Below are 19,595 nucleotides of genomic sequence, written 5' to 3' on the forward strand. Positions count from 1 at the left end.
GAACTGTGTTTGGAGGATACAGGCTTCGGAGCACCTAGCGACGCATCTAACATCCCACCTAGCACAATTTCGTTAATATAGACTGCATGTTACCGTAAATGAGGCGGAAAATCGCTTAAATGCCTGATACAATCCCTGTATTAATATACAACTGACCAGACGACATGCATTCTCGACGTTTTTTCGTACACTATGTTGATGAATAGCACACATACCAGACACCCCTTATTATTTACATTTTAGAGCAGCACTGGTCTGATGACTCAGTTCGTAAGAGGAATGTGTTTTCGAGAGGAACTAAGCGGGAATTGCCTTTGAAGTTTGACAGCACACAGAAGGCGACTGGCTGCTACTTACTGAGCCCGACAGTTCGAGCGCTCCTGCTCTGGGCGAAGCTCATAAAATTTTTACACGACAGCTCAAGCACCGTGGTTTACCAAACCGACGTGCGTCTACGCTGCCGTGCTCTCGGCGACGCCACTCACCCACACAGGTGCCAAGATGTAGAAAGCGTGAAAACTGCAAGGCGTCTCACAAATAACATTTTCTGGTTCAATTAAATACAATTTGAAATTTTGCTAGTACCCCCGTTGCGTGCACATTATGATACAAGGCTTCAAAACTACTCACATTTGATAAAAGAGCCATTTTCAGTAGAGTGCACGTTTGATGAAGCGCGATAGTCACGCCCGCATTTTTGATATAGCAAAAACAAAAAAAAAACGAGCGAGTTCAGATGGTTTGAGTCCGGGATCGCTACACGTTTAAGGGCCTCATAGCATGACTGCGCGGTGCAGGGCTCCGGGGTAATCGGGTGCACTGCTGCGCCCGGCCGCAACCTCTGGCTTAGCTCACCCCGTGACGCGTACAAATTGGCCGGTGGCAGCCGGAGCTCCGATCTCCCGCTCGCTCCGAAGACCCGTCGTGCTGTAGGCGTCCAACAAACTCTCCGGGGATGAACTCACACTGAGTGTGCAACAAACAGGACGAATGAGCCAGACCTGGGAGCAAGGTCGTCTACGGAGGAGAAATTGAGATTAATAGCGCACTGATTGAGTGAACGCTTGTTTCTTATGGTATCTTTACCGTCGGCCTTATGACACCGTAAGGCGATGGCGTCGCCGAGCTGATGTGCAACGCCCTTTTGTAGGACCCTAATAGGCTATATAGTTAAGAATAGCCCTTTTGCCTCCTAACATCTATACCTGTTACTATCTCTGGCGTCAAACGCGAGGCTCTCAGAGTGGCGTGTCAATGCAAGCAATTTCCCTCAAACCATTCGCGTCGCCCAGCGTTGTTTCTCACTTTCAAAGGATGCAGCACGCAAAATTAGCGTTTACTGCAGACAAGCTAGTACTTTTGGTGAGGTAGGTGCAAGGCATTACTGGGCTAAATTTTTCAGATGCGTGTGATAAAAGTTTGTGATATCTCAAGATTGTACGCTTGTAACCCATTTTTTTTGTTCATTCCTCGCTGTTGCCTCCTTTAGCTGAGCCTATTTCTTGTTTTGTTGCGCTCTTATTATTTATACTGTGTGCTTTCCAGTGCAATTTTCTATTGAGCAAAAAAAATCAAATAAAAACTAACCTATATCGTTTATATGTAACACCAACATCAAGCGGTACTGTGCTACAGCGCAAGCGCACTAAACACCAGTAAACTAATACGTGCACCTACCCGCACGTAGTCACTGCATGTATAGGGTCGCTTTTAAGCGTTTTATACGGTCTCAAGTTCTCGCACACTGGCTTGTCAAAGCTGCTAAACTTCACGACTCGTTCATGTTTTATTTCTTTTAATCTGTTAGCATTAGAATGGTCTGTGCAAGCGAGAATGGCGGTTGTGGCATCACGCGTTACGCGTGGAACGGTCCGAACATTGTGACGTCATCCATACTTGCCCACCCTGGCAGGCTGCCCACCGGATTGTGAGCAGACTGCTTACCGAGGCAGGTTGCAGTAAAATTATGACTGGCCGTCAGAGGTCGTTCGGGAAGAGCAACCTGGGTCTCACAAGCGCCACCAGTGGCTGTGTTTGACACAGCTATACCTGTCAGAGCATTGGCGCATCGCTTAACCGCTGCAGCACTGCACCAGGAGTGACATGAGAGCTCACAGTGATGTATAATATAAACTACAGAATGGCTAATTACTCATATATGGGCATCAGCCACAACCGAATCAGACGCAAAATAAAATGCAAACGCATTCAAGCTATCCACCGGGGATGGCCTGAGAGTTTTTGTATGTTATGAAACAGAATCTTGACTTGGTTTATGGGATTTAACGTCCCAAATCGACTAAGGCTGTGAGGGACGCCGTAGAGGAAAGCCCAGAATAATTTCGATCACCTCGGGTTTCTTAATTGGCACTTTACATTCTAAAGTACACGGGCCTCTAGCATTTCGATGGAGGCGAAATGCTAGAGCCCCGAGGCTTCTAGCTATCTTGTGCGATTCGCTTTTCCCCTGCCCTGAAATCTGCGCATCTGTGCCTTGTAATCAAGCATGTTAGTTCCGGATTGCGGCACACAGGGCGCGGGTTTTACAGCAGCGATGCAGTGATAAGCGCAGAAAATTGTCTCTGACTGAACCTGTTGAGAGCAGGCGCCAAAGCTTGGTCGGAAGTGCGAGCACATAGAGCCGGAATCTAAGCTTTGAGAGGATTTCAGCTGCTGTCAGGTATTGCTTTCTCTGTTTTTGCAGATTATTATTCATGCATTTTGTGGACAGACATTCCGCCCCTTTGTGCCCTTACAATGGCCTACTGCGCGTCAGTAGCTGTAAACACCATCCGGCCGTTCATTTGCTGTTGAAAATTAGGAAGCTGTCAAAAGGAGAAAATGAGAAGAATTTTGAAACTTATGTGCAGTGAATTTACCTGAAAGAAACAATTCGCGTTGCAAATCTGCACGAATTTGATAATAATGCTGCGTCATCGGTCACAATAACGCTTCACTTACATTAACGATATCCACACAGATCCATGGTTACTGCCTTGTAAGATTTTAAAGTTCTTGTAATATTTTTGTAGCAGATTAGAGAAACTTAGAAACTTGGTATCTGGTACAGAAGAAGCTTAGTGAAACGATGTGGATAATCTTGACATTCTTTATGGTAGTCAAAAAACTTTTACAGTCTAGAGAACCTCTCGCAGCCTCTATCATAGCTATTTAACACGAATTTGTACAGCCACTACGCGGACGCGTTTGTGCTGCACAGCTTTCGACGACACAGCTGACCATTTTGTTCTTGCCTGTTCTCTCCTAACATTTAAAAAGCTCACAATCATGAGCTTTGTAAGCGAAGTACATTTTCAGACGGCGATACAAAGTGCCGTCCACCTGACATCTGTAACAATGGCCTGAAAAAAAAATTACACACTTAAGGAATGCCGACAAGGTTTTCAGGATGAGACGACTTTGCATGCGCTAACTGGCATTAGACATTGGGATTATATTGCTTGACTGAGTTTCTCATAATATTTTTTGATACCCATAAGCCAAATTCTTCATTACTGTGCATTATCAGGGCATCAAAACTATAGCACTATCGAAAGCCTCGTGCCTTCACCATAATTTCAAAAGTATTGCTTCTTCATGCGTGATGTGATGCTCTCCGTTCTCATCTCGGGACTTCATAGATGCTCCTGGTAAACACCGCGGCACCGTCCTTCGGAAGAGGCAGATTGGGTAGAGAGGACGTGAACAACGAACAATGCTTATTCGCAAACGGTTGCCCGTGAAGAAGGCAAAAAAAAAAGGCGAGATCGTAGGCCTGAAAGGACATGAAAGACGCCACGCATATAAGCAGCACTAATGCTATTCAATACATCCCGCTTTCTGCATTTTTTCTGAAACATTGCAGATAATCGGAAACACCTCTAATTTCCAGGAAAGCTAGTACTTTTAGCTAGAAAACTTCACTGCATCAATTCTGCAACTTCTATGCGCAGGCGATGGGTAGTTCTTAACCAACACTATAAAGGATCAATAGTAGAGCTGATTAGCATTTAGGACTACCCTTATGAGGCGAGGAACCAAAGCTGCACTATGCTACGAAAGTTGACAGAATACTAGAGACGCAATGCTATGTTGTTTCTCAGCAACTATGGCATGCACCGCAACAGAAGACAAATGGTTAAGGCTGCACATTTTTCTGCGGCTAACACGGTGCGCCAGCCACTCAGTCGAAGACATCGCACAGCGGTATTTGCATAATCGACCTTTTTTAAATCTTTTACTTCACGAATTAAAGGCGGTTGAAACAGCACTCTATACGACGAACGAAAGAAGAGGATAGACAACATGGCACAGACTATCAATTATCAATCATTGTACCATCAGCGCTCCGCTGTCTTATCGATTTTGTCGTGCGTGGTCTTGTTTATCTCTTGCAACCATGTCTAATCCAACCAACTCGTGCAACTTTCCTCCTGAAGTATATCGCCATCCAAGATTGTTAGGCTCCGCAAATGTTTTGTATCCGGCCGTTAGTAAAAGGCTAGAACTTACCGTGGCCGAAAAGGGTGCATCAGGTAATTGGCATTTCCATCACGCGCAAAGTTTCTTCTTAATTACGGGTCCAGGACACGACGGCGCAAACGCGGGCGACAACACATGGAACCCTCTGCAATAAAGTCGACTGCGGCGACTACGTGGGCGAAGTGGTCTTTTTCCCGCTCCCCGACAGCACACTCCGACACGCAGCACGCCGCGAACACAGGCGTCGCCAACAAACTTGCGAACCCCACTCGCCAGAGACGAAGCCCTTTGCGCTGCCTTCTCGGCGAGTTCCCGGGCCGGGAAATGAGTTGTTTCTTGATGCTTTGCGCAAATCTCGGACACCCCCATCGATTTCGGCACTCCGAATCACGTGCTCGGCCCCTCGTCGCGAGAAGCGGCGCCACCCGGCGAGCGACGCTGGAAGCGCGACGCCAGGGCGCGCGTTTCGTCCCGTCTCCGCCCTCAGCCGTGCTGACAAAACACACAGGTTTGGGCAACAATAGAGGCGTTAAAATCAACTAGTTAGCAACTCATTATTTTATTTCCCATTCTCTGGAAATGGACTTGGGAGCGGCATCGAACGCAGAGTGGACATCCCATGGTTTGTGAGGGCAACAGAATAGTTTCCAAATGAACGGAGACGGGAACGGGAAGAACAGGTTGGGATTCGGTAAGGCAGTAGCCGGGTAACGACGGAGAGTCATTTGGGGAAGCGTAATTATGAAATTTGCGGGAATAGGGTTTCCGCCAGTAACGCACGGCAGAGATAATTGCAGGTCAGTGATGAAGGGCTTTGTTCTCCCGAGGACGCAACCCAGGTTATTTATTAACAGTAGCCATCATGATCTCGTACTCCTTCCTGTATTTATCTGGAGCAGTCATTCTCATTCCTGCTCCCCCATTTCAAGTGAGACCCCCTTATTATCCCTTGTCTTTCCCTCCGACTTTGAGGGCCTGGTTCACCAGATAAACTGTCGCACTAGCTGGCTTTGTCCACACTGCCACAAAATCGGCTTAATGGCTATTGCTGTCTCAAACTGAAGTTATATACCTGATTTATTAAGGTTTAACGTCCCAAAGCGACTCATGCTATGAGAGACGGCGTAGTGAAGGTCTCCGGAAATTGCGACCACCTGGGGTTCTTTAACTCGCACTGACATCGCACAGTACACGGGCCTCTATAATTTCGCCTCCAGCGAAATTCGACACCACCGCGGCCGGGATCGAACCCGCGTCTTTCGGGCCAGCAGCCGAGCGCCGTAACCACTTAGCCACCGCGGCGGCCGAAGCTAAATATTTTCGCTATTTCTTGAGTAACTGCAGTCGTTCGTTCCTGTCATGCCAGCCGGTTCGGACGCACTGCAGGCCCTTCACATGTAACATGACTAAGAGGCCTGGACATGCGAACGCTGATATGCGTTGTCATGCTTGGTTCTTTAAATTGGGCATTGACGATGACGACGAGTTATGGGGTTACTCATCCCTGCTATACCGGGGGCAACAGGTCACCAATGCTATGATGCAGAGTCAGACACCGAATGGTTCATATCCAGTTTTTTCTAAAGTCGTGCGCGGCAGACACGCACTGTCCGTGCTCCTTTTACTAAGCTCGGCTTTTCCAATCAATCGCCTACTGCACTGAAAACGCGATGAATCGCGGCATTCCTGGATGCTTCGGAAGTATCCCACGATCGAAGGGTGATAAAATTAGACGCTCTCTGCGCTCTGATAGTAAAATTAGACAATTCAACGAGCTCAGTACGGTGATACATTTCAGTCGGTGGTATGCTGCGTTATTAGTCGCGCCGTTCATTGGTGAGAAAGAAAGAAAGAAAAAAAGAGAGAAAGAAAGAAAGAAAGAAAGAAAGAAAGAAAGAAAGAAAGAAAGAAAGAAAGAAAGAAAGAAAGAAAGAAAGAAAGAAAGAAAGAAAGAAAGAAAGAAAGAAAGAAAGAAAGAAAGAAAGAAAGAAAGAAAGAAAGAAAGAAAGAAAGAAAGAAAGAAAGACGGCGTCAAAAGCCACATATCACTACTACTCACTTAGCTCCCGTCGGTATGAACTCCGTGGGCATATTTTGGGCCGTAACACGGGGCAACTTGCAAGAGAAATGCGTATATCTATTCGGTCTACACGACTTGCAGTAAGAACCTTGTCAGCTGGCGTAGCACGATAAGGGCAAACGCCGCGCGATGCCTGTATGGGCTCGTTTAGCTGACTAACGCACAGCCGGCTTAAAAGAGCGAGAATAGAAGCGCAACAAAACCAGATAGTTTCTTATCCTGACAAAACAGGGCTGCTGCCGCTGCTATGCACCCTTTTCGGGAATGTGGACGACTCTTTTGCGCGTTCTAAAGGCTGTTATCTCGTAGCCACTTCGATGCGCTTTGGACCATTCGGTTTCGCTCCGAATGTCGGTTACTGGATGCCCGTTAACCGGTGTGCAAATGGCGGCTCCGAGCTGCGATACTCGATCTTTACTGTTTTTGTTTTGCTGGTCCAAATAACGACACCCATTTCGGAGCGTGCGAGATTGCATCTCTTGCGGGACACTTACAATGGGGCAAAGCCGGAGTCCGCGCTCCGAAAGGCTGAGCTAGCAATGACCAGATCGTTTTCGGGCACGGTGTCAAATGCAAGCTCACGTCTGTGTCTGCGTGGATGAGAGAGAGAGAAAGTACCAGAGAGAGAACACGTTATGGAGCTCTTAAACGCCACTGGTCGAAAGAAGGAGTATACAGAGTGCAGGCGCACACGTTTACGAATGCGCACTGCATCAAGTGTAAAATGCTAGGTCAATGCGAAAACCTTGGCGCTGCATGGCGCCAGATGAACCGCAGGCAACAGAGATCGCTTCACTGTTGTGCTGCTGCCGAGTAAATTGAAGGGAAGAAAGAATGTGGAATCGCCACTGGTGTACGACCGCAGTTACCTCGTTGTTTTTTCGGTTTGGACGTATAATTCAACCAAATGTGCAGGCTTAAATAGAAGAGCACCTGCATAATGATTTTACCAGTGTCACTAATCAGAAAATATTTTATTTTACGGATGACGATAAATGTATTCATAAGAAATTATCTGCTGCAGAACGGTGATTAAATATATAGATTCTTCATTGGGGGCAAACATATTAGATCTGTCTATTTTTGACGCCTCCGTTCATAATCTGAGCGATAGCAAGACGAGCACTGTGTGCAGCAGCAGACATTGTCAAGCGCAGACATTACTCGTGCTGGTCTGTGTATGGAAATTACTTCGCTAGGGAACAGCAGGCGGGCACACTGCAGTGAATGATGTATTAGACTGACTAAGGGTAGATTCAATCTCGAAAATCTGTGTGCAGTGGTGTTGGTTTGATCCACTTTCATCTTAGAAATCAACCCAAAGCTGCTCGCTCTCTTTGCCGTTTGTCTCAACCTCCTACTAGAGAAGAAAACAAAATCACAAGCTTCATATTTACTTCTTTAAATTTAGCTGTGACCTATGCAGCAAAGCAGGATGAACATAAAAACGTGACATTTATTTTATGTAAAACGAAGAACAAATAGAAAAACAGTACGCCCCTACAAGAAGCAATGGGGAAAGAAGTACACGTTTTAACTAATCAAAGAGATGGTTTTTCTAAGTCTTAGTACAAAGAAAAATTTGAAAAAGTTATTGAGGAACCAAGTTCTAATCAAAAATAGTTTGAGGGAAAGAGGTGGACCTGAAACAGTTTTTCTGCCGCGCAAAACAATGGTGTAGGTTTTGCTTCCTGGTGTGTCATGCTCATCGTGTCATGATACGGCTGGAGGAAATGGGGTTTAAAAATATTTACTTCTTTTGACAGAATTTCCTAGGTGGCGGTATTAACCCGATCGTCAGGCGATACCCGCTTTTACACATAATCATCCTCAAGTCCACCTCGTCAAGAATGTGACAGGTATGGGCAAAAAAAGTGGCACACCATAAGGTATCGCAGCCGGAGAGGTTAGAGATGTTCTCTTTTCTCTCCAATAGCTGTAATTTTCTGCCCCCGGCAGTAAGAACTAATTTTGGCCGCTACCATTTGCGGCACTATCCTACTTTATCTCGTTTTTATACCTGTTGGCAAAAGGCCTCATCCTCCCAACTTCATTGTTTCGTTTTTATATGCGGAGCCCAATTCACGACGAAGTACTTTTGTCGTTTTATTCCTCTTTTTTTTCTTCAACAGGTGTATACAATCACGGCATGCAATAAAGACTAATGCAAGACTAATTTCGACAGAGTTGTTTCGGTCTTCATTCGCTAGACAACAACATCGCTTTTTCGTTTGCGTGCCTGGTACCGTCCTACATCGGTCGTTTCTCTTTAGCTTGGTGTTGGGGAGAATGTAATTCAGATGACAGCCATTGATGCTGGTGCTTCTTCTGTCAGCACGCATGAAAAACCTTCTCTATGCAAAATATCAGCTGAATGGCGATTGTCCTTTCTAGATCACCTGCACAGGTGTGATCGCTTTTGGACGGACACGAAATACTGGCGTGAAAAAGAAAAACGCGGTTTAAAACTTTTCAGCCTGTATTTCTTGCATAAATTGATCACTTTCGTTTTCTCTTTTACATTGATGGCTCTTGTTCACTCGTATCTGCCGAACGATGCCAGTTTCCTGACTACCTAAACTTAATGTTCGAACATTCGTATACTGCACTGCCCATTCCGGCCTCCTCTCTGGTACATCATTATAATCACTTTTCTTAAGACTTAACGGTCTACAAGTACGTTCGTTTTCTATCTGTTTTCTTCATTTTTTTCTGAATTCATGTACCTCCTTCGACATGCTAACAGTTTCTTCTACCTTGCTCGCAGCTTCTGATTTGTGCCCTACGTCATGTGTCCTTTCTTTAGGCCCGCACTAAACGTAACCCTCAGCAAGAACACCTAGAGACGGCAGAACAATACCAAGCAGGAAACAGCCGGGTTGGGCCCACTCTCCCTTGCCTTGTGTCGGCGCTGCCGAAAGTTGTGGCAGAGACAGTGTTTATTTATACAGCGACGCTACCATCCGCTGCTGACCCTCATCATTGTTCGGGAGGAATTGTTGCCTAGCGTAGCACAAAACAGCCTGGAACAGGACACCAGGAAGTCACGCAAAGCCCTGTGAGGATGAGCATCGCTTGGATGAATGCGAAGGGTCCCGTCAGACACGCAGTGTGACCCCCCAATTTCCCTTAGCTTAGAATATACAGCTGTAGACGCTCGAATCGCTGGTTTATGTCAGGAAGAAGCTGCTCGATGCATTTTCTTTTCTCAATGAGCGTGAATAGCGCGTTTTGCGCCGGAGTATCGGGCCCGTGCTGCTCACTAATCTAATTGTGGGGCGATCGGTCGTTCGTTTTAGAACTTTTTTGAGCGCCATTGGCATTTTCAGTCGGGAAGGATGACGAGAAAACATTTTCATTTATAGCATAAATTAAATGCCTTATACAAGCTCTCTAGATTGTACTTCAGTTTTAAAGCAAAGAAAGTAGTATAGGCACTCACTTTTTTTGGTTGAGAACTTTAAATAGGTTTGTAAGGTTTTTGTTGGTTGCAGCACGCATGGACATTGGCTATGGAGTGAAGGCGTGTGCTTTTAAAACGAGTCCGCTATTAAAATGAGTTACTGAAATGTTAATTTCGCAGTTGTTAGTGTGTGTGCTTGCACAAAAACTTGAGCCCTATTGCGCTAGCCTATTGCCACCTTCCATGTCGATGCATTTTTGAGACAAACGGCACATTATATAGAAAATAAAGAACGCATGGACAAAGAAGCAAGATATGAGCGATTTTTACACGGCGTAGTCTTGTAAATATTTTAGCGTCAGGTCGCCACTTTAATAATGGCCCGTTTATAAAATTAAAAAAAAACGTGTCCTTTACAAAGGAACAGCGTTGAATACAAGAGCAACGTATGCTCTCCAAGACGCATTGCTTTTAAGTTCTCCACTTTGGGGTCGGAGTTCAGGATCTTAGATTTGGTTCATGAGGGTTTAACGTCCCAAAGCAACTCAAGCTTTGAGGGACGCCTTAGCGAAGGGTTCCGGAAATTTCGACCACCTGGAGATCTTTAACGTACACTGACATCGCACAGCGCACGGCCATCTGGAATTTTGCCTCCATTGAAACGCGACCGCCGCGGCCGGGATCGAACCCGCGTCTTTCGGCTCAGCAGCCGAGCGCCATAACCACTCCGCCACCACGGCGGCAGCTCAGGAACTTAATTTAGCGTGTCGAAGCAGGAGAGATGCAGCAGTCCCTTCCGAGCCACCTAAATTGATATACTGGGCGCGTGTAAGTGGTAAAACAGTGTTATATAGTGTTATGATGATTTAGACAGCAGTACGGAGTAACAACAGCACAGTAGTTCGCTTTGCCTTCAGAATGTATTTCTGCATGCTCGGCAACAGAACCGGAGCCAGCTGACGCCACGCCGCTAACGACACGCGGTGGCGGACCAATCACGCGCGGTTGCCCGCGAATCGAGCCGGTTTCAATGCGAACAGTCTTGTGGACTCAGCCCCAGAATTTTCTGCTAGTAATGATTTTGGGGATTTTGTTTGATGTTATTACCTGCGACTGCCCGCATGACACATTTATATATTTCTTTCTAATGAGTTGGAACATATTCTACAGGTACGAATTTTCAAACATTGAAGCCACCTCAATGACCACTTAGCATACGGCGTTTCCTATATCTTATAATCAATATTCTGAATGTTGCATTCATGCAGGCGAAAGTAGGGATGAGGTCAGTAACGTCAGCGATGACGTCAACTATGACGTCAGCACTTCAACGCAGCAGCACATTTAAGGAATGCATTTTATTCTCGTCGCGACAGAAGCTGTAGTGCAAGTTTTAACGCTTGAAGTTCGCAGTATTTGAATTTTTTCAACATTGTCCTAGCTAAACAAAGCACCCAAGGAGCTCTTAGACTACTTTGTAAGCTAAAAATGGCAATATTAGAGCGGTAAAAAAGTTATCAGCATAAAAGAAAGGGATTAACATGTGCGCACATCGCATCCTCTCTGCTCGGAGCTTGAACAAACGTTTTTGCTCACATTTTAAACTAAATAAAAGAGAGCAGTGTAATATGACTGGCAGAGTCTTAGGCATTTCGCGCTGGAATGTGGCGCATCCCGGCATGAAAATTCATAATTATTTTCAAAGCGAGCGTTCATGCGTGCGCTCTGAGCGCCTTCCATCCTCGGTTGCGTTCTTTAATACTCCTCGCGACGCCGAGCATAAGGAAGGGGACCGTCAGAAACGAAGACGCAGAAACAGCGAGCGTCACGTGCGCAGCGGCTGCGTTGTCGCAGCGGCGACCCTCGCATAATTACGGCTCGCGAAGATTGCTTCTGCTCACGCCAACTTAATTTCCAGCGCAAGTGGCGAAAATCCTCGCCTGAACGTGCTCCACGAGGCACCACGACTCCGAATGAGCCGGCGGTCGAGGATTTACGCCCTGCGAAGGAAACGGGAGCCTTCGAGGAGAAATATGCTTTTTTTTCTGTCATTTACAGCGCTGGCGTTTCTTTTTATTCTACGGCTAAACAAACGACAACGAAGGGCTTAAGCACCGCCCCAGTTGTCAACTCGGCAGAGGAACACCAGTGAGTTCGCGTATATGTTGCCTGAAATCACGCTGGGCTCGCGTTAATGAATGCTTGAGGACAGACTCTCTATTGCACTTAAAATTTTAACGCAGTATTTTATTCCACGTTTTTTCGCCACACATTGTAAAGAAACAACTGGTCAAGGTACTGTTTATTTGGGGAAGCCGGCAGCTCGAGCAGATATGTTTATTCTCCCCTTAACTTCTAACCATGTGCTTTCTCTAACTTCGAAAGAGTATTCAACGTTAACACAATGGCACTTTCGCTCTAGCCTTACCGAAAAGCTTGCCGTCCTGGTTAGCTCAGTTCATAGAGCAACTGCGCCGGTGATGTGTTGGTCCCGTATTCGAACTCCGAACCAGGACGAATTTTTCTTTAACTACGAAGTTTCTGAGAAAGCTGTACAGCTTTCCTTTGCAACCGTATGGCTGCGCTTGGGTGGATGTCAATGAGTAATTACTCCCTTATTACAAGTATACTCCACCTTGGGGGAATCGCCCTAAACATTTGACCAATAGCACTTGCATCATAGGCGCACGTTTATCACGTTCAGCCCTAATCATAGACATTATCAAGGAGACTTTTTTCTTGTGTTCTGTCAGTGAACTATCAGATTTTGTTTTCTTCGACAGCACATTGCACATGCTATGCAGGTCTGTTTTCTCAGAACCACCTTTGATATCTTGGTGCGAAGCATATCGCTTAATATCGCGTTGTGGTTCAGTAATCCGTAACTGTGAATTTGCGTCTTAGCAGAAAAAAAATGCTTACTTTTTAGTAAGACTCGGCCATGATGAAGTGCTGTTGCTTCAGGACAGTGCTTGGCATGCTTGTGTGGCCCGCCTGCAGGGTAAGCGAGATAGTGACTGTGCTGAGTATGAATGCAGTGAACAAAAAGAAACGCGTAATGTCAGCTTGTTCATACGTCTAGAAGTTTTCGGAGAATGCGGGCACAACGAGCACTTATTTCAAGGCAGAGTTTACAAAACAGCATGAATACTCACAGGTATATAGAAAAACAGAGTTCGCGCATGAAACCAAGGACCACAAGCCAGTGTATGTTCGCGCAGCTTTTCTGAGCTGTGCCCTGAAATAACTTGCTCAGACGGAAATACATCTCAAGGCGTCTACGCCGGTTATCAGTCTAGCATGCTACCATTGTTTCGATTTCAATAGTGGCTTCGGGCACATGAGCGCTCGTGAGGTAAACAATCTCACGGCATTGCGCCCTGCGGCTTAACACAAAACGTTATATCAACAACATTCCAGAAGGTTAGCCTCCATTACAGAACAGACCACTGACAACCGAATCTCGCATGAAAACTCTGTTAATCGGGTGGATTCTTTTGCACAAAGTTCAAAAAACTTTGTTTTAAATTCCCCAGAATCATATGCCCGGTTTGTGCTGAGAACTGGTCCTTTCGTATCACGATATCACGTAAATGTTGTACTTAAAGAAAGTAAAGTCTACGGTTTCATGGTGACAAGTCTCTCATAAGCACAATTTTTTTGACGACTGGTAAACTGGGGAACAATACTTTCAAGAGGAAAACATGTCTTTGAAGATGAAGATGAAGATGTCTTTTTTCGCAAATTTTTACCCCGCTGCTATAACGCCTTCGGACAATGCGGGGTAATTATTGAATAAAGGATAAATAATAAAGTAACGGCTGCATCTTACCGGTACTAACGTTTTTGGGGAAAAACGTGGAAGCTAACGAAAACGGCCAATTCTAAATTCAGAACGGCGCAGCGAGTTATGCAAAGGAAACTGATAGCATTAACGTTAAAAGACAGGAAAAGAGCAGAATGGGTCAGAATACCTACGGGAGCTAATGATATCGTAGTTGTAATGAAGAAGATATGCACATGGGTAGGGCATGTCATGCGAAGGCAAAATAACCGATGGTCTCTTAATGTAACTGAATAGATTCCAAGATAAGGTAAAAGAATGCAGCGCGAAAAAAAAACACAAGGACGAAAAAAAAACAGCGCCCTGTCCTGTCCACTTCTGTTCGTCCTTGTGTTTTTTTCGCGCTGCATTCTTTTACCATGTTCACTGACCAACAAGCCCAAACAGCCGCTTTAGTCCAAGATAAGGTGGGCGTAGCAAGGCGCGGCAGAAAGTAAGTGGCCGGTTGAGTTTAGGAATTTTTACAGGGGTAAGCTGGCAGCACCTGCCATAACATAGAGTTAATTTGAGAGACATGAAAGGTGCCTTTGTCCTGCCGTGGATGTAATCAGGCTGATTATGATGATGAAACTATGGCAGCGAGGAGAAAAGACTACACGAAATGTAAGCAGTGCTAACAGCTGGTATTTTGCCCCTGTTTATTCTGGCCGTCGTAGGTTAGAACAGTAGAACCGCTAAAAGGCTGGACGATGTTGGCGAAGAGACCGCAACGACCACGCCCATTATCGAACAGTCCGCGATGCTCTCTGAGATACACTTGGTTCCGTCACGCCAGAATGAAAGTAGGCGCGAGCACACTGGGTGCATACTGCAACAGTGTGATGGTTTGCAAATATTTTTTGCTCTTAGCGAGATTATATTACCATAACTTGTTCGGCTTACATATGCAGGGCTTTTCTTAAAAACGAATACCAAACACTGATTTTTTTTTTTCATTTGAATCTGTTTACGTGCAGTCTAATATTTGAAAATTTCCTTCGGCTTTAGTGTACAAGCAAGATAGAAACGCACACATGAGCACGAAATGGTTTGCTCACTCAAGCCATTTGTTCGACGATGATGGGGCTTCTGCCTGCAAACACTGCCAGAAAAATAACAAGAAATGAGGTACCCGGTGGCGTATGCTTTGGCAGATGCAAAGCAAAAAGTGGAGTTTCAAACTACCTAATTCACAACGGCCACTGACGCTGTGCCCAGTCACGAGGCGCTCTGATTTCGGAGAACTGCGGAGCAATGTATTGAGAACCACACACGCATTATTAAAGACAGTTTTCTGCAAAGTTTAGTGTGGTACCTTTACACAGGAAGATAAGAGCCACAGCCATAACACATTGCTTTTCAAGAAAAGCTAAAATCATCGTGTCGAGAAGCGCATAACTTAGTTTTGCTTCAGTTCAATGACCAGCCTCATTTCTTTGCCCTACGCAAACCTTACAAGAGAAAACGTGGAAATGGCTTGCACATCGAACACAGATCCTGATGGAAAATAGCTTTGCACCCAGAAAGCCAGGGCGAAATAGCAAGCACAGCTCACCGAAACGGGCGCTGACTCGTGCTTTTCGAATCCCGTGTTTTCATTTCACTGCGCGCAAAAGCAGCTGGGGAAACGGAACGTCAACGGGAGAACGCACAAGTTCAGGCGGACAATGCATGCTGGCCAGCGAAACAAAAAATAAAAGAAAGGAACGAGGAAAGCAAAAGAGAAAAAAAAAACAGGCCCCAATATGCCGGCGTAAGGAGGCGTGCTCAGGACATGCGAAGGGAGAAAGGCACGCACGAGATAATAAATAAAGACAGGTGCGCAGGCAAAACTTTGAGCACTGCAAAAAAGAAGGAATAAAGGAAGCACCTCCAGGGAGAGCGGCAGCCCAGATCATTCTCCTCCACAACCACTTTCCCTCGCAGGCTTTGTGCTGTAGTCTCTTTTTTCGTCTCGGTTTATGGAAGCAAGAGGCCTCTTCCCCAAAGCGCAAAAAAAAAATAAGAGAGAGAAAGCTACGAAAGACGACCAAAAGCAGAGTCCCGGAACATGCATCATGCATGCGCCAGCCATTGCCAAAATGGAGCCTTCACCGTCCGCGCCTCCTATAAATGCTGGCGGCACTCAGCCGCGCGTGTTTTTTTGTCCGCCGCTTCGTGTCCGAGAGTGGTCGTTGGCATGGCTCGCTCTTGCTTGCTGCCTGGCCGCCGGTTTGCACGCTCTCGACGAATGCTTTTTTTTTTTTTACACCATAGCCACGTGAATGCAGGATTAACAGATAAAACAATGACATACCGGACTCTTCACTGAAATCCGTGTTTTGGATTTCCGTTAGTCATACGGCTTCGTGCTGTTTGTATGAGAGGGAGAAAGAAAAAATTCACATTTTTCAAATGATGGCTGTAACGTTTTACTCGTGCCAACTGAAAACTGCTGACGCACAAAAATGGGCCTGTAAATACATGACAAGTAAGATTTGCTGTTCAATACAAAGAACACCAGGTGTTATCGACATAGTGTTGCACAGGGCGCGCTGAAGGCGCAAATATGTGTATAACTAAAGCAAAATGTTCGGCATTTGATAACAAGAGTGTGTGGAGCCAATCACAGATCGCTATCCGCCGCTTCACATCATGCCGAATTGTAAGCACACAATCTCCGCGAAGAGGAGTCTTTGTTTCTGTACTTTGATTCTGGTACAATACATTTGGTATGTAGCGTTCATGGAAGGGGATTAAAATAATCGAGGTTAAAATCATCTGTAACAACACAAACTACTTTGCCGTAATGTACAAATTTCGTGATTTGCTTTACGCAGAGTTGACACAGACACCGATTGAACAGTAGCCGATGGGTCATCGAAAGCACACTCCTTTTACAGCGCGAATTTTTTGGAAGCAATATGAATGCGAATATTGTAGGCGATTTGCAAAACTCTCACAAGTAGGCTCCTTGTGAAAAATTGAGGTAATTTACATTACAAAAAAGACAAGAAAAATAAAATAGGGCGGAAGAAGAACAAGCGTCAACATTATTTTAGGGCGCTAGCTATTAGCTGAAGAGAGTGAAACTTTAATGCAAGACAAAAAATAGCAGCCTTTAAGACAACGGTGACATGCTACCCTGCACTGGGCAGCGGTTTTTTGGTAACAAAGGCTGAATGAGAGAGATTCAGAGAATACTAAAGTAAGAGAATTAAAACATAAAGACACGTTCATTGAACTGGGGTGAATGCTAGTTATACTGGGTTTTATGGCACATAAGCGCCTAAGGCTACGATACGCCAAACGCACGGTTAATGAGTTAGTTTAGTGGGAAAGAACTAAAATTATTTAAGATCTCATAGTTTCTTCAGAAGCTTTGCTTTGTTTAAAGAGCGTAAAACGCTGGAAATTTTAGCTCGTGCTTTTCTCTCAGTGGTAACCCATGGTGTAACAAGATGTGTCCATCACAAAATTGTGCGTTTTTTTTTGTCTTAGTCTCTCGAGCTTAGTGCATGAACATAAAATGCGGGTTGTGTTCACGATATCTTCGCAGAGTTCACTTGTAGGCTTGTCTTGTTTTGTGAGGACGAAATGTGCAAACTGCGGGAGTCCTACGCGAAGACGGTATAGAGTCATTTCGTTGAAACTTTCCTGGTGTGTGCATATGATTTACATTATCCCAACACGGCTTTTTCCGAAAATAGTTTGTTATTTACTTCGTCGTTCTACGCAGACTGCCATTTTTCCTTCAGTTTTTACTGCACTAACCTCATGCAGTCTTTAAAGAACATATGGACTTTGTTAACCTGCTTCCCGTGAGCTTGAACAGTGCACACGTCTGCTCTCTCTGCCTTAATTCTAACATGATTCAGGACCCATGAGAATTTTATGTTATGTCTCGAGCTGTGGCTATTGTTGTATTGCGTGTGATGTGTGAAGCGCTGTGGGTATGCTTAGGGAGTTTGTGCAACTAGCACTGGTTGTGATGTTCTCATTTACACTGATTTCTGCGGAAACAGAGACGACGTGACATTCAGCAGTGGAGACGTATGAACAGTGTGTAATTCTTACCGTTTCCTCGCTGTTCCCTCGTACCACTACTTTTCCAATGTAAACATTCGTTTACGTTGTAAGGTATGTTGTTCTGGGGTTCGTGTTTACGCAAATGTATAAGAGTGAAATCACAGATTGCAGTAAAATTGTACCATGGAGATAGTCGATAACGTTTTTTGGGCAGTGTCAGGAAATCTGTCCAGTACGCCTAGATTCTGGCACATCTCTTCAAATGGCAAGGTCAGTGGCCTGGTATATTGAGGTTGGTTGTGAAATATTATTATAGAAGGATTCTTCGTTACAACTGGATAGGAGATGTCTTTTGGTACAGATATTATTTTAAGAATATATTTGCACATCACAGCCATTCTTCTGATTTCAAACTGGGGCTCATTTGTTGCAAAACAGAAGCTGGTTATGGGAGATGCCGTGTGCGTATCGCACGAGAGGCGCAGGCGTGAGCTATGTACTGGATCTAATTGTTTTAGGTATGAAGGGCTTGCTGAATTATGCACAATGCACCGATATTCTGAAGGAAACGTACCAAAGAACGATAGATGTGTACAAGACATGTTCTTTTTGATCCCCAATGTTTCCTTGAGAGCACTTTGAGTATTTTCGGAGATTGGAAGGCTTTCTTTTTCAGCGTGTTAATGTGAGGAAGGAGTGTGAGTTTTTGTCAAGTGTCATGGCTAAAAATTTGTTCTAGTTTACTTGTAGTACGGTTTCATTTGGGAGTAGGGTTGGGTCGACCTGCATGCAAACCTCTTTAGAGCGAGAAAAGAACAGCTCGTGTTTTTTTGGGGCGAAATTTACATTGATTAATGTCTGCCAAAATCAGTGATTTGTTTATTGTGAGGTGTATCTGTCTCTCACGCGTTGATAGGCTAGAAGAAGTGCATGCAGTCTGAAGGTAATCGACATACACGGATGATATGATGAACATTGGAATTATTTTGATTATGGAATTCATTTCTACAATAAAGAGTGTAGTGCTTGAAAACACCGCTGAGGTAGTTCATTCTCCTGAATGAAGCTCCTCGAAAGGGTTAAACCTAGTCCTACATGAAATAAATGGCTTGATACAAAACCTTTCAAGCAGTTCAGCGCCCTACCGCGGATACACACTTCTGCTGGGTTGCGAGCAGTCCCAAACGTTGAAGTGGTATCATAAGCCTTCGCCATATGAAATAAAACTGTCAGACGGTTTTGTTCGTGTGGGAGCGCTCTCGGATTGTGTTTCCAAGACGGACGAATTGATAACTTGGTGGACATACATTTTAAATGGACATTGGTAGACACTCAGAAGTTAAAGGGATTCAAAGGTAAACATTAACCTAATATTCAATATACTTTCGAATGATTGAGCCACACAAACCGTAAGTTCTATGGGCCTATAACTACCAGAGCAGGTTGGTAGCTTTCTGCATTTGAGTAACGATTCAATCACCGCTTTTTTCCTGAAGTAGTGAATTTTGTCTGATGCCCATATTTTGTTCAAAAATTTTTTAAGGCACCTCTAGAGCAGGCTCTGATAGATAAACATTTGACAATGTATTTCGCCAGAACCAGGAACAGTCTGTTTATCACTGGATGGATTTATTGAAGTGTAATCATGTTATTGGAAGGCCCCTTAGTGCTGCCACTAGTCGGAAGCCCTTGTTTTTCGAATGCCTTTGTATTTTAAAAATGAGTGTGTAATGCAATGCGCTGGAGAACAGCGGAGGGGCGGGCGGACAAATTGAGGGCTTCTCCCGATGGGCAGGAGC

General features: G+C 45.0%; 1 protein-coding gene and 1 long non-coding RNA gene across 3 annotated transcripts in view; both read right to left on the reverse strand.

Moving 5' to 3' along the window:
* LOC144120489 (uncharacterized) overlaps nt 1-4,808 on the reverse strand; it is a 250,212-nt gene extending 245,404 nt beyond the window's left edge. Inside the window, exon 1 of one of the 2 annotated variants that reach the window (XM_077652931.1) lies at nt 4,513-4,808. The gene's annotated coding sequence lies outside the window, so the exon portion shown is untranslated. The remainder of the gene's footprint in view (nt 1-4,512) is intronic. The other variant, XM_077652933.1, reaches the window with a different exon arrangement.
* Nucleotides 4,809-12,888: 8,080 nt separating this feature from the next.
* The window catches only part of LOC144120490 (uncharacterized), a 276,226-nt gene continuing 269,519 nt past the window's right edge, over nt 12,889-19,595 (reverse strand). The window contains exon 5 of the long non-coding RNA XR_013312447.1: nt 12,889-12,959. This is a non-coding gene — a long non-coding RNA (uncharacterized LOC144120490). The remainder of the gene's footprint in view (nt 12,960-19,595) is intronic.

The sequence above is a fragment of the Amblyomma americanum genome, chromosome 2 (genome assembly GCF_052857255.1).
Source record: "Amblyomma americanum isolate KBUSLIRL-KWMA chromosome 2, ASM5285725v1, whole genome shotgun sequence".
Classification (NCBI taxonomy): Eukaryota; Metazoa; Arthropoda; class Arachnida; order Ixodida; family Ixodidae; genus Amblyomma; species Amblyomma americanum.